We start from the raw sequence: 13,069 nt of genomic DNA on the forward strand, positions 1-13,069 counted from the left end.
TAATCAAATTAGAAACTAAGCAAAAGACATGATGAACTATGTCACCTAAAAGGATCTATTAAAAGACATTCAACATCACTAGCCTCAGGGACATGCAAATTTACACCTTTCTAAGAAACAGTACGGACCTTTTAAAACATACCAGATAAGAAATTGTGACATTACCAAATACTGGCAGGGGTGGATTCTCATGCATTACAAATGAGAGTGTAAAGTGGGAGATCCACATTGTAAAATAGTTTGATAGGCACTAAAAGCACTAAATATACACTTACCATATTATTGTACTCCCGGGCCTTTCTTTCAGGGAAATAAAAACATATCTGTACATAAAAACTTAATTACAATTTTAACATCTGTTCTATTTTTAAGAGCAAACCTGGAAACTAGTAAAATGTCTCTCAAAAGATAAATGATTAAACAAAGCATGCTACATCCATCGGGTGGAGTACTACTTACCACTAAAAAGGATTGAATTGTTGATACACACAGTGATTTAGATGCATCTAATGGGCATATGCTGAGTGTATTTAAAAGGCATTTCAAAGGTCACGTACTAAAGGTCACGTACAATAGGATTCCATTTACATAGCATTCTCAAATGACAAATCATAGTGATGGAAAACAGATTAGCAGTAGCCATGAGCTTAGGTTGACAGGACAGAGATAGCACTGGTCTTGACTATAAAGGGATAGCAAGCGATCCCTGTAGTGGCAAAATGACTTTGCATCTCAGTTGTAATGGTGGTCGCACTAATACACGTGACAAAATGAAACAGAATTGCACATACCTGTTGTACCAGTATATATGTCCTGGTTCTGAGGTCATGCTATAACTGTGACCCTACGGGGCAGTGTAGCAAAGAGTAGACATCCCTGTACTGTCTTAATCATTTCCTGTGAATTTAAAATTATTTCACAATCAATTGTTAAAAATAGTCACATGTGGACATTAACAACATAAATGACATTATTAGGAAACAAATAGTTTTATAACTTTTGAATATTCGAGTGATTTTCTTAAACATCAATGAATTAATATTTTCATTAAATGTTCGTCTTCAAAATTCACATTTTTAAATTTGTAATTTTAGCTTTTGAAGCATTCTACACACTGATCTGTTATTTATCTTCATGCCTTTGATTTTTGTTTCTTCATGTGTTTTGAGTTTAATGATAGATTTAAAAAATTAGCATAAGAGGAAGTGAAGAGAGTAGTGATTGTTCATGGGAGTTAACTGTGTTAACCATGACACATGATTTAATGAATAGCTTGCATTGTGCAACTGCCAAAAAACTATTACTGTAAACCATATTAGTAGTGCAAATTGTGAAGTGTGATTGAGCCTGATTCTTTACTGCTGTAACTGCACATGGAATACTGCTTATAGTTGTGTCAGTGTAAATTAACCATGAAAACAAGAACATTACTAAAAAGAAGAAAGGTCAGGATTTGAAGTCATGTTAAAAGGAAAAGTTAAAGAAATTGGGATTTTTGATGCAGGAGCAGTGAAGACATCCATAGGTCCTATAGTTTTAGCCAAGCAAACTAAGAACTGTAATGCTTAAAAGAAAATAAATGTGTTCCATATGACTTGAGTGGAAAGAGAATGACTAGCAGATAGAAGTTGCAATTTTTGCCTCACTATGGTGGACAGTGATTATGATGTGTGTTCTTTTCTCTGATCTTAAGTACTTAGAGGCAAACCAAGCCAATAGGATATTGTGGTCAGAATGAACCTAAAAGTTGCATAGAACTCCATTGTTTGGCTTAGCTTTGCTTATGTTTTCTCTATAAGGAAAAATGAATCTCTAATCTCTAAGATAATGAAACAAGTAATAAGAACATACAGGATGTTAGTTACAAAAACAATTCTCATAAATTTCATATGCACAAGGAATTCCATAAAGTAAAAATAATTTCCTTAAATTTTGTATCATCAGAGCATGAAGAGTCCTTAGAAAAAATAACATTTTTTCCATTCATCCTACACATCTTATTTTGAAATCCTTTGAGATTATAAGCAATTAAATTAATTGCATTTTGTAGTCATCCCTCATTTATAACATATAATTCCCCAAGACTCACATGTCCAGATTCAAGAGCAACTTCATAGAAAGGCTGATTTATTTTTCGTTTTCTTACTGGATCTGCTTTGAATATTCTTTAAAAAAAGGCAGAAAATCCTGTGTTTAATATTCATATAGGATTTTCTTTAAAAGCAGCTTCTATCAGAAGCCTATTGTTAAACAGACTACCTATAAATGGGTCAACTTGCTGAAGCCTGCCTAAGTGCTTAGTTGGTTCTTTGGGATTGATGGATAAGCTCATGGAGTCTAATCTTCAAATGTGTATGTCATTAATAGAGATCTAAGAATCTCAATTTGCTTTGTCTTTTCCTTTTCTGACACATCATAAGAAAAAGCTTTACTAATGAAGTACCCAATGGTAATAACCCATTATGTGCTAGACTCTCTCTTTATATGAGATGACATGCAAATGAACTGTACTATTTCTGTGGAGAGGGACAGACAAGGAGTGGTCTACTTAATCATACTTGAGGGCTGCCATAGTTGTCTTCTGGGAAATATTATCATTATTCATTCTTATTTAAGGGTTCTTACTCTGTGCATAAGAAAATCTACCATTCATTCCATTTGGGTGTGATGGTAATTACAGGGGCATTAATGGAATCTTTTTCATAAGAAATGAATGTAGGATTAAATAGGGGAAAAAGGGAAGAAGCAACCTTTGTGAGTGGAGTCATCTAACACCATGCATGTGGGAGCTGGCTGGATGGGGAAACTTTAGAGAGCATCTATCCCCTTGTTGTTTAGACAGAAAAACTGAGGCCTAGAGAAGTGAAATGACATAATCAGTGCCCCCAGCTGATGACTGGCAGGCAAGAGTTTGCAAGTGATTTAGCTAATTTCATCAGCAATAATGTAGGGAAAAGATAATTCTGGGAATTTAAGAGATCAGACTCAGGCCCTTTTCCACTATTAACTAGTTCTGTGATTAAGCAAATCCTTTAACTTTCTGGATACATTGTCTTGAGTTTTATGGTAAGGGGACTAGAATAGGTCACTTGTCCTCCAAAGAAGGGGACATCTAAGTGAATTTATATACAAGGTTGGTGTACAATTACTAGATTAAGTTCATTGGAATAATATTTTTAATATACCATGGACATTTTGGTTCCAGAATTTGTGAGGTACCAACCTTGGATATCAAATTTGCAGCAGTTTTTTCTTTCTTTTCTTTTCGTTTTTTTTTTAGAAATTCACATAAATTTATTCAATTGCTCACTTCAAAAATATTGAACTAGTTGTTTATTCCTAACTAAGATAGAGAGATAATAGTCTGAATTTTTAGAGTCAGTTTCAATAATGGATTTTTAAAATTTTTCCTGATGTATTAGTTAATGCTAAACAACTTCCCAACTGAACTTAATTTTAGGTACAATTATTGATGATAATTCTTTAGCACTTCACATATGTTCTGTAATTTCTTTTCCTTCACAAATGAATACATGATTTTAACCTAAAGCACTATTCAACTTAGGCCAAAGATTTTGATAAGCATAGTGATTTTATTTTTGTTTAATTCAGCAGTTTTTTTCAATTGGCCTCTCCCCCAGTCTGTGAAGAGACATTTTTTTCTTATCTGTATAATACCATTTTCCTTGTTTTTTTTTTTTATCATTTCTTCATTTGACCTGTAGTTGACAAGCAATTGATAATGTTGTGAGTAAAATGAGGCTGTTCCTTAATGTATTTGTCTTTTGAGGAATTAACTGATCATGTGTTCAAGTATACATAGTCCTTCTTCACCTTCTGACCATGTAAATTAATTCATTTTTCTTCTTCAATCAGCCATTCGAGTCTAAGGTAAATGGTTTTTTGAAAAATTATGTACATACTAGGCCAGTATTCTTGCTTTGTGTGGTTTAAAATGCACAAAATAAATTCCTTGTATGTAATCTGAATTCCTTGTATGTAAACATAATTTGTTTATTTTTGCAAAATAAAATAGAGCAGTTAGTTCTTGACTTATGTATTTGATTTACACGGTATAAAATGTTTTATTATGTAAAATGCATTCTATTCGTCGAATAATTTTACCCAGATAACATAGTTTTACAGAGCAGGCACATACTAGACCAATATTACTTGACATATGTCCTCTTTTTTTTAACCCATATTACCAGAAATACTGCAAAGACCTTCCTATCCTGAGTGATTTTGATTGTTTTGTTTAAATTTTTTTTATTATTTTGCATTTTATTTTTATATTTTTTACTGATTATACATTTCTTATTTCAGAGATATTGCAAACTAGAGAAAAGTTAAAAAATTACCGCTAGAAATAGACATTATTTTTCTTTTTTCTATTTTTATTTAAGTATTTGTCAAGAGTGTAACAAATCCACCAAACACTGTTTGAAAGAGGGGGAAAGAGAGAATGGGAATGGGATATAATGGAGGGGAGAACTTGTTCAAGGTATACTGTATGCATGTATGGAATTATTATTGATGTATGATGAGTCAAAAAAAATCAAGTCATAGACACTTTGTGACACAGATTCAGTTTTATAAATACTTCAGTAATGTAAAAGTTAAAAATATTACACATATAATTAACTTAGTCATATTATTAAGCTCTACCTTTTTTTTTTTTAATTTCTTCAGAGAACTTTTAGAAAGCTCAAATACTAAGGTTGAACATGTTCCTAGAGAAAATATGTAATCAAAATTTCAAATTTGTTTGATAAGTCCACCTAAATTCAAAGGCTGTGGAATCATAAAATGTTTGGGTAATGGCCTTAGTTCAATTTTTGTAATACTATGTAGAATAAGTTAATATCATTATTTTTTTGTAACACAATAAATTGATGTTTAGATTTCTGTTGTTGTCATATAATTGCAAATACAACCCTTCCTCCATCTGTAGAAACCAGCTAGCCTATATAATAATCCTTAAATTTTAGATGGTAAAGTCAGCAGGGTAATTGTTAATTCACAGGCTGTCTGGACTTTTGTGGTCCCTTTTAAATACATAGATTTTTTTGCTTGAGATTTAGAGGTAATTTATTCTACATTTCTTAAAACTATTTTAATAAAGAGACATTTGAAACTAGAAAGCAAATTTACTGTTTTTTTTTACATGTGCTATCTGTTCAAAAATTTAAATTGTCTTATTTCATCTAACTAGTCCTCCTTTACTTATACCAAAGTTCTCGGTTGGAATGACCTTTGGAGTGACTGGTGTCTTGAGTGATGTAGTTAATGAGATCTAACGACATCATGACCCTGACCCCTTCATGGCCCTCGCTCCTCTCATCCATCTTCTTAACCCCATAGGCTGAGTCAGTGTATAGAATCAGGATTAAACAAGTGTGAATAAACAAGTTCAAGAGTTTTCTGCCATGGCTGCTGGTGCATGGCAGTGGCAAAGTAAGACATAGAGAACTTAATACTAAGGATGCTGTTTGTACCTTTCATGAATCCTGCTGGAGAAATGAGGACTGTCTGTGATCAGTGCAGTGCATCTGATCTCCTCAGTTGTCCCTGTTCTTGGGCAATGGTGGCTTTTGGCTTTTATAATCACGGAACTGGTGGCACATTCAATGAAGGAATGGCTGATCTATCACTTATCCAATGTCACACATTACTAAAGCTTTTATCTCATTAACTGTGATTAATGTTTGTGTGGCATGGGCTTGTCATGTAACTGCTCATATTCAGCAATCTTGAATTCCTTAGCTTATTTGATGAGTGAAGTGTATTTCTTTTTCCAGAGGAGAACTTTTTCTTAGGGGCTGAGAGGGCTTATTTGCTAATCTCCATTTCCACATGGTCTGATAACTGTATGATGAGATTCTTCTTGGCTATTTCCTATAATTGGCTTTCAGTGTCACTGAATACGGGAGTATCTATGTAACTGTGGTCTGATGGAAACAGATAAATAGTTGGTTTATGTAGAAAAGAATAAAAGAAATGCAATAGAAATTAAGAAGTAATTTCTTGGCCTACAAGTTGCTTTCCTAGTATGATTTTCACATAAGTGTCTTTTCCCAAAGTTAGTTGGAAAGGAATGGAGATAAAGGAAAGGATGCAGTTTGTTTCTTGCCTGTGGCTGTGGTTCTTGATTTATCTCTTCTATGTTTGACAAGTCCTTCCCCTTAGCCCTGGGCACCATTTGATAAGTTGAGCAGTCAGTGATTAAACATATTTATTTAGTTCAATGGGTCAGAGCTATTGTGACAGATAGAAAATTACTGATGGATTATCAATTTCAGCACCTCTGACATCTGGCCTCAGTGTAGTCCATCTTCTGAAGACTCTTAACACATTTGCTTGGACAATAACATGCTCAGCTACCTGTGTGATCACAGAGCTGGATATTGGAAATATTTGACTAAGAATGAATAAGACAGATGGCAGAAATTAGAAGACTTCTGTACCTACACTTGAAAACCTAAAGCACCCAATAGTGTGCACTGTTTATAGTGAGATGAGAATGAACTTGTACTTTCTTTATGTTCTGATGATTTTAGTGATGTTTTTATAATTTCTTTAACAAGTACATTTTGAACTTGATGAAATAGTTACTTAGAGATTCTGTGGCAACAATATTACATGAAAAACATTACTTTGTAAAAAATTATTTTAAATTGCTAAGGAATTAAAATAACAGCATTAATTTTAGTATACTAAAGTGGCAGCATTACCAAAATAAAATCTAAACTCAAATGTCTACTTGACCTAATGATTTTAAATCATAAACACGATCTCTAATAGAATTTATAAAACCTTCTTTCTTCTTTTTAAGAAAAATTGCTGTTGAGTGGTTTTAATCCTAGGTGACTTCTATCTAACAAGAATGCTTTATATCCAATACTAATATATTTTGGAAATATATTCTACTTTTCTATATATTTGAATAAAATTTATTCCAATATAATCTTCAAAGCCTTTTCCTGAAGTACCATGTAAAGTTTAAAAAAATCTTATGGTTACTTTTTCAAATAATTGTGATTCAGTTAAGCAGTTTGTATTAAGATATGCTTATGTCTTAAAAACTGGCTATACTTTTTAGAAAAAATCGTAAATCGGAAGAGATAATAAACTAGCATTTTTTGCTTTATTGTCATTTATAATTATTTCATATGACTATCCTTATGTCTTTATATTTCATGTGCCAAATGACTCATTTTATCATGAGCCCACATTTAATATTTATGTGAGCTGTCATAAAAATATTTGTGAAGCTGAAAATGATACTAAACTTCAAAGGACCTGTTTTCACAAATTCTCCTGAATTTCCAAACTGATAATAACTCACAAATATTACCATTTTAACACAATAAAAATTGATCTCTTTGACATCATAGCTTATGTTTATTTACCAAATCTATACCAGTGCTTATGTGCCATAAAACTGACAGACCCTTTGGAATGTCCAGCTTTTCACAATGTGATGTGACTTGGTAGTATTGCAGGTCATTGTGAGCTATTATTTATTGCAAAAGACTTCCTGATTTGTCTTTAAATGAAGTGGGGTTTCTTTTATTATTCTGTGGACACCTTCAGTAGTTGACTATAGCATTTAATCAATTTGTCTTTCTGTAGACACAACAGAGTCAGCTTGGAAAATTCTTGGGTGAATCCTACTCACAGGATCCTTTCTGAAATTTAGAAATTTGGATCAGAAAAACTATTGAGGATGTTCAGAAAAGGCACAATTAAAAAATGAGGGCTGTCATTTTAGGATAGGAGTTTGGTTTGGAAAGATTTTTCAGCAATCATGGGGAAGTCATAGTAATATTTTATCTTGAAAAACACTCTTCTAAATATGAGAACATCCTACATCTGCTTTAAATCCTTAAATGTGTTGCTCAGTACTTAGTGTTTCTTCAGACATATTACACTGTGCTTTTCACATTAGAGATGGTCTCCAGTGTGCCATGTACTTTGGTTTGCCATTAAACGCCTCAGTTTTCTTTTTGCTTTTGCTGTATACCATCTACTGCTCTCGGAATCAACACTCTTTTTCATTTTTAATTTCTGACAATACTAAGCTGTATATGACTTGCAGAAGAAAGTTGACAGATATCGCTATATAAAACAAGCAAACAAGTATGGAAAAGTGATATATATGTATGTATAGATATAGGCATATGCCTATATATAATTTTGGAATAAAGATTACCTAATCAATTAGTATAAAAATTTACTGTTCATCAAAATGAATCAACTGGTATGAAAATATTCATAAATATAGCTTGCTGTGTGTCAAAGTATCTTTGATAAATCAGCATGAAATGTAAAATTACCATGTGCTTTCACTTAAAAAGGGGTCTTACCTGACAGGGAGACTGAGAAATCAGCAATGTAATGTATGTGAGAGTGCCTTTTGACTATGAAGAGCTCTCACAGTGCAAAGTATGGTAATGTGGTGTGACTTTATTGGAAAAGAGATAGAAAGGGTGAGAATATACAGCAGTCTATTTTTAAAGCCTTCTGTGCCAGCTGTGTTAAGAACTCTGGTTTTATGGAAACCATATTACATACAACGATTTTTCATTTTAACATTGGCCAGTTTTGTGTATTTAAATGTAATTCGAGAAAATGCTATGAATTAAAATTTTAAAATGTTGCTTCTACATTATACTTGAAAGCAATTGAATCAGTAATTTTGAATAAATTTCACAATGTACTATTTTTTAATAAACTATACTAAGCATCGTGTTTTTTCTACTTCCCCTGTATTATTGGATTAGCGTTTTGTGTGATCAAGAACCTTTGTGTGTACATTGAAATTCTATTTAAAAAACATTGTGATGAATGATAATGGTAAGTAGTGGGTGAGATAGTGATTAATTTTAATTGGCATTTCTCTTAATGTATACAGAGTGCAATTTCTTCCCTGTGCAAAATATTTTGAGGAGAGATGGGAAAGCACTAAGTCAAACATGTTGACACAGCAATCTAGTGACTTTACTTTGGTGACTTAAAAGGATGTAGGCACTTTGGGGAATCTGGGAAATTATAAAACTTCTAAATATATCCTGAAATATTCAAATGAAACCACATAATGCTCCTGATCCAGATTGGCTAATATTATAATGACTTTTCAAAAAAACTGATGATATGTTAATATTAATGTGGTAATTTTAAATTTGATAGTGAATATTTAAGTGTGGAGTAGCTTCGCAAAGTATGAAAGTAAGGTTTATTGTTGTTTTGTGAATTTATAAATAATGGCACAGTTAGGATTATTCTAACACTTGAAAAGATTGAATTCAATGGCACAGATGGATTACAGTGGTAAGAGTGGGATTTGACGTGAAGTCAACTTTGCCACCTAAGTGTATTTCCCTCTTCTTTTTTCCAGAATTTTACACATTTCAGCTAAGTCTGAACACCAACTTAAAACAACAATAAAGGCAAAAACCAAAAAGCAAGCAATTCAGCAGTTTTTATACTGGATCCAGCAGGCATTAGATGAGCATTGGCATTTTGAATTTGTTTGTATCAGAAGCTAGCCTTATTTGACATACTCCTTCAAAACAGGAACTGTAAGAATTTCTCATTGACCAATGTTTGGGCAAATCAGCCAGGGAGACTATCCAGATGTTTTCTGTTATTACACTGACTTCAGCATCTACTCAAGTTTTGATACTCTTTTTGGATTCTTTAAAACTTTGGTAGTCTGTCAGCATAATAATTTTAATAACATCCTTTCTCACAGTCACAGTCACAGTCTCTCCTTGGAAGTCATTCATTGGTTGCAAGTGAGGGAGGAATGGGACATCATGATTTAAAATTTTTCCACTTGTTTCAGTTAAGCTAGATTTATTTAGTTTGTTGTGTTTAATGCACCATACTTTCTTAAAAGTACTATATTACATATTAGCTGGATTTGCTTTGATGATTGCAGTCTCATCAGAGTAATAATTATAAGCATTAGTTTCTTTTTACATTGTAGAATCTTTACCATACTATGATATTGTACAGTGAAAATAAATCACTAAAGTTGAGAAGTAAATATATTTTGGAAATTTTTCTTACACCATTTCATCTCCTTTTTGAACTGTTGGTATTTAAGATAATTATTATTTCTTAATGAGGAAATTAGATGAAAGTCTGTATAAAAAACACTGCCCATAATGAAACAGCTAACTAGAGGATATTTAAAAAAATATTTTTAATGCAATGATCTGGCTATCTTTCCAATTACAATAATATTTGGAATGGGTGATCTAAGCAAGAGTTCTCAATGTCTGCAAATATAAGGTGCAGCCAGAAATTCTTACTATGAGAGAATTCAGGATCTTTGTTTATTGAGGTGTAAGTCTCTTGTTCTACATAGATGAAGTAGGTAACATTCATGAAATTGAAACTATGTTTATATTTATAAAAGGAGAGTAAGAGGATATGGGCACTTGCTTTGTGGTCACAAATATATATATAATTTTAAAATTTACACTGGTAACACTGGTCACTTTAGGTTGCCTATATAAATATGGTACTCATTCATATAGATGTGTAAACATTGCCCAGACAAAGGGTTTAGGATATAATTTGGCTCTCATTGCCATGTTTCTTTTGTTTGGATTAAATAGCTAACATGTAAATTTTTCATTAGTTTTCATATTTTAAAATATGTACAAATACACAGTTGGCTAATTTAAATTCAGATCATTATTAATTAATATTAAAATCATAGAGAATGTCTACCTACAAGACTAAGTCAAGTCAAATATCTTTTTTATGGAGATGAAAACATAAAAAATGAATCTATGTTGCCTACTCCAATTCCTTCTAAGATACATTTCACATGTGGTGTTGTGGTAATATTGCAAACACTGAAGTACTAAAACAGTTTTGTCTTGTGTTCTTTCATTCTGACAGGCCAATGACATAATGTCAACAAGCCATGTCTGATAGCTTCAAAATTAAAAGTGAACACCCTGTCCTTTTTTCCTTGCTCATTCATCGTTTCTAACATCTTCCATAGTTAGTCTGGGGAGCTTTATTTTAGTCTGTAAAGTATTTTTTAGTCTGAGCTGGGGATGTGGCTCAATGATAGAGCACTTGCCTGGCATGCATGAGGTCCTGGGTTCAGTCCCCAGCATCACCAATAAATAAATGAATAAGCAAATAAAATCAAAACTTTACTTGTTCTTAAATAGGAAGAATGGAGTGCAGTTAGCACACTGAAAGCAGTTTGCCAATGAGGTTGCTAACCCTGTTTACATGGGTTAATGTTTTCATAATAAAGTTAACCAATTTATTTTCATAAACATATATCCAGCAGCAGCATTTAGAAAAGTGAAAGTAGAAATTTAAAATGTGATTTGATTTTCAGCTCTACACCGCATTGTACAGTCTCTACACTGTATTACACAGTCTCTACACCATATTATAGAGTCCCATTAAGAAAGATGATAGCTGTGCATAGAAAAAAAACCAGGTTTTCTCTTTTGCAGCTTTTTCACCGAATAAAAGTTTTGCTTCTCTGGCTACATAATTCAAGATGATTTATTAGACTGTTTCCTTTACAAAGACATGAAGAGAACTTAGAAGATTTATAAAGTAATTGAGTTAACTTTTAGAACACTTAGCAAATGTTTTGTTTGTTTATTTAGTCAATGAAAATTTCAACTGAGCTCATTATAAATTTATCCTGTTTCAGGGTGTATTAAAGTATGGCCCTTGCTTTTTAACTGTATGCTAATTTGGAAAATTAGGCCTGGTATATAAAATGGGTGACAATCCCATACAATGGGCAAGAAAGTGGTAAACATAAATAATGGTATTGATAGTAGCATCAATATATGTGTGTATATATATATATACATACATACATATACACATATATGTATATAAAAGGACACAAGACAGAACACACACGTGCATAGAACTCTTATGTGTAAAACATTCAGAAAACTATTTCTGAAATAAAATCGTATTGGAAACGCTTGTGTCTCATTTCAGATTTAGTGAAAGCACGATCTGCTCCTTCCTTTCTGGTAACTTCAGATTTCAAACAGTTACAAACCATTTTCATAGGATTAAGGAGGTCGAAGCAAAAATGTTTTATGGACTGACGCGGGTGGTGAAATCTTCCTTCTTAGAAAGATATTTATTTCAAACTGAACAAAATTTTAAATACTGGAAAAGAGGAAAATGGAGCTTAGCAGAAGAGAAGAACATGGTGAAAATCAAAACACTGAACCAGGAAGTAGTACTTTTTGGTCTGTGAGAAGCCCAGAGTGGTAGCAGTAGCGGTTCATTACTGCTTTAAGGTCAGGCAGAACCAGGCAAACCTTCTTGAAGAGTGCTCAGGAGGCAATATGAATATATTTAGAATCTTTGAAACCAGACATGACACAAAATGTTATAGCATTTAGTGGAGTTGTGGTGGTGGGTTACTGTGCAAAATAAAATCATGGTGTCTCTTGTATTACCCATTCACTTTCAGTGAAAAGAATACTGATTTTGAATCAAATACCTAGGTGTAAACTTAACAAAGGATGTGAACAACCTCTACAAGGAAAACTATAAACTTCTGAAGAAAGATTGAGGAAGACTATAGAAAGTGGAGAGACCTCCCATGCTCATGGATTGGTAGAATCAACATAGTAAAAATGTCTATACTCCCAAAAGTAATCTACATGATTAATGCAATTCCCATCAAAATCCCAATGACATTCATCAAAGAGATTGAAAAATCTACAGTTAAATTTATATGGAAACAAAAGAGGCCACGAATAGCTAAGGCAATACTCATTAAAAAGAGCAATACTGGAGGTATCAAGATACCTGACTTCAAACTGTATTACAAAGCAATAACGATAAAAACAGCATGGTACTGGCACAAAAACAGACATGAAGACCAGTGGAACAGAATAGAGGACCCGGATATGAAGCCACACAGCTATAACCAACTTGTCTTTGACAAAGGTGCTAAAAATATACGATGGAGAAAAGACAACCTCTTCAACAAAAACTGCTGGAAAAACTGGTTAGCAGTCTGCAAAAAACAGAAACTAGATCC

The 13,069-nt window shown here is 32.7% G+C and overlaps 1 protein-coding gene and 1 non-coding gene across 25 annotated transcripts in view; both read left to right on the forward strand.

Annotated features, from left to right (window-relative positions):
• The window catches only part of Robo2 (roundabout guidance receptor 2), a 1,713,446-nt gene that overhangs the window by 1,200,020 nt on the left and 500,357 nt on the right, over positions 1 to 13,069 (forward strand). The gene's annotated exons all lie outside the window — the stretch shown is intronic.
• On the forward strand, positions 11,078 to 11,149 carry Trnaa-ggc (transfer RNA alanine (anticodon GGC)). Its single transcript has one exon. It is a non-coding gene; the product is annotated as a tRNA-Ala (tRNA).

The sequence above is a fragment of the Castor canadensis genome, chromosome 5 (genome assembly GCF_047511655.1).
Source record: "Castor canadensis chromosome 5, mCasCan1.hap1v2, whole genome shotgun sequence".
Lineage (NCBI taxonomy): Eukaryota > Metazoa > Chordata > Mammalia > Rodentia > Castoridae > Castor > Castor canadensis.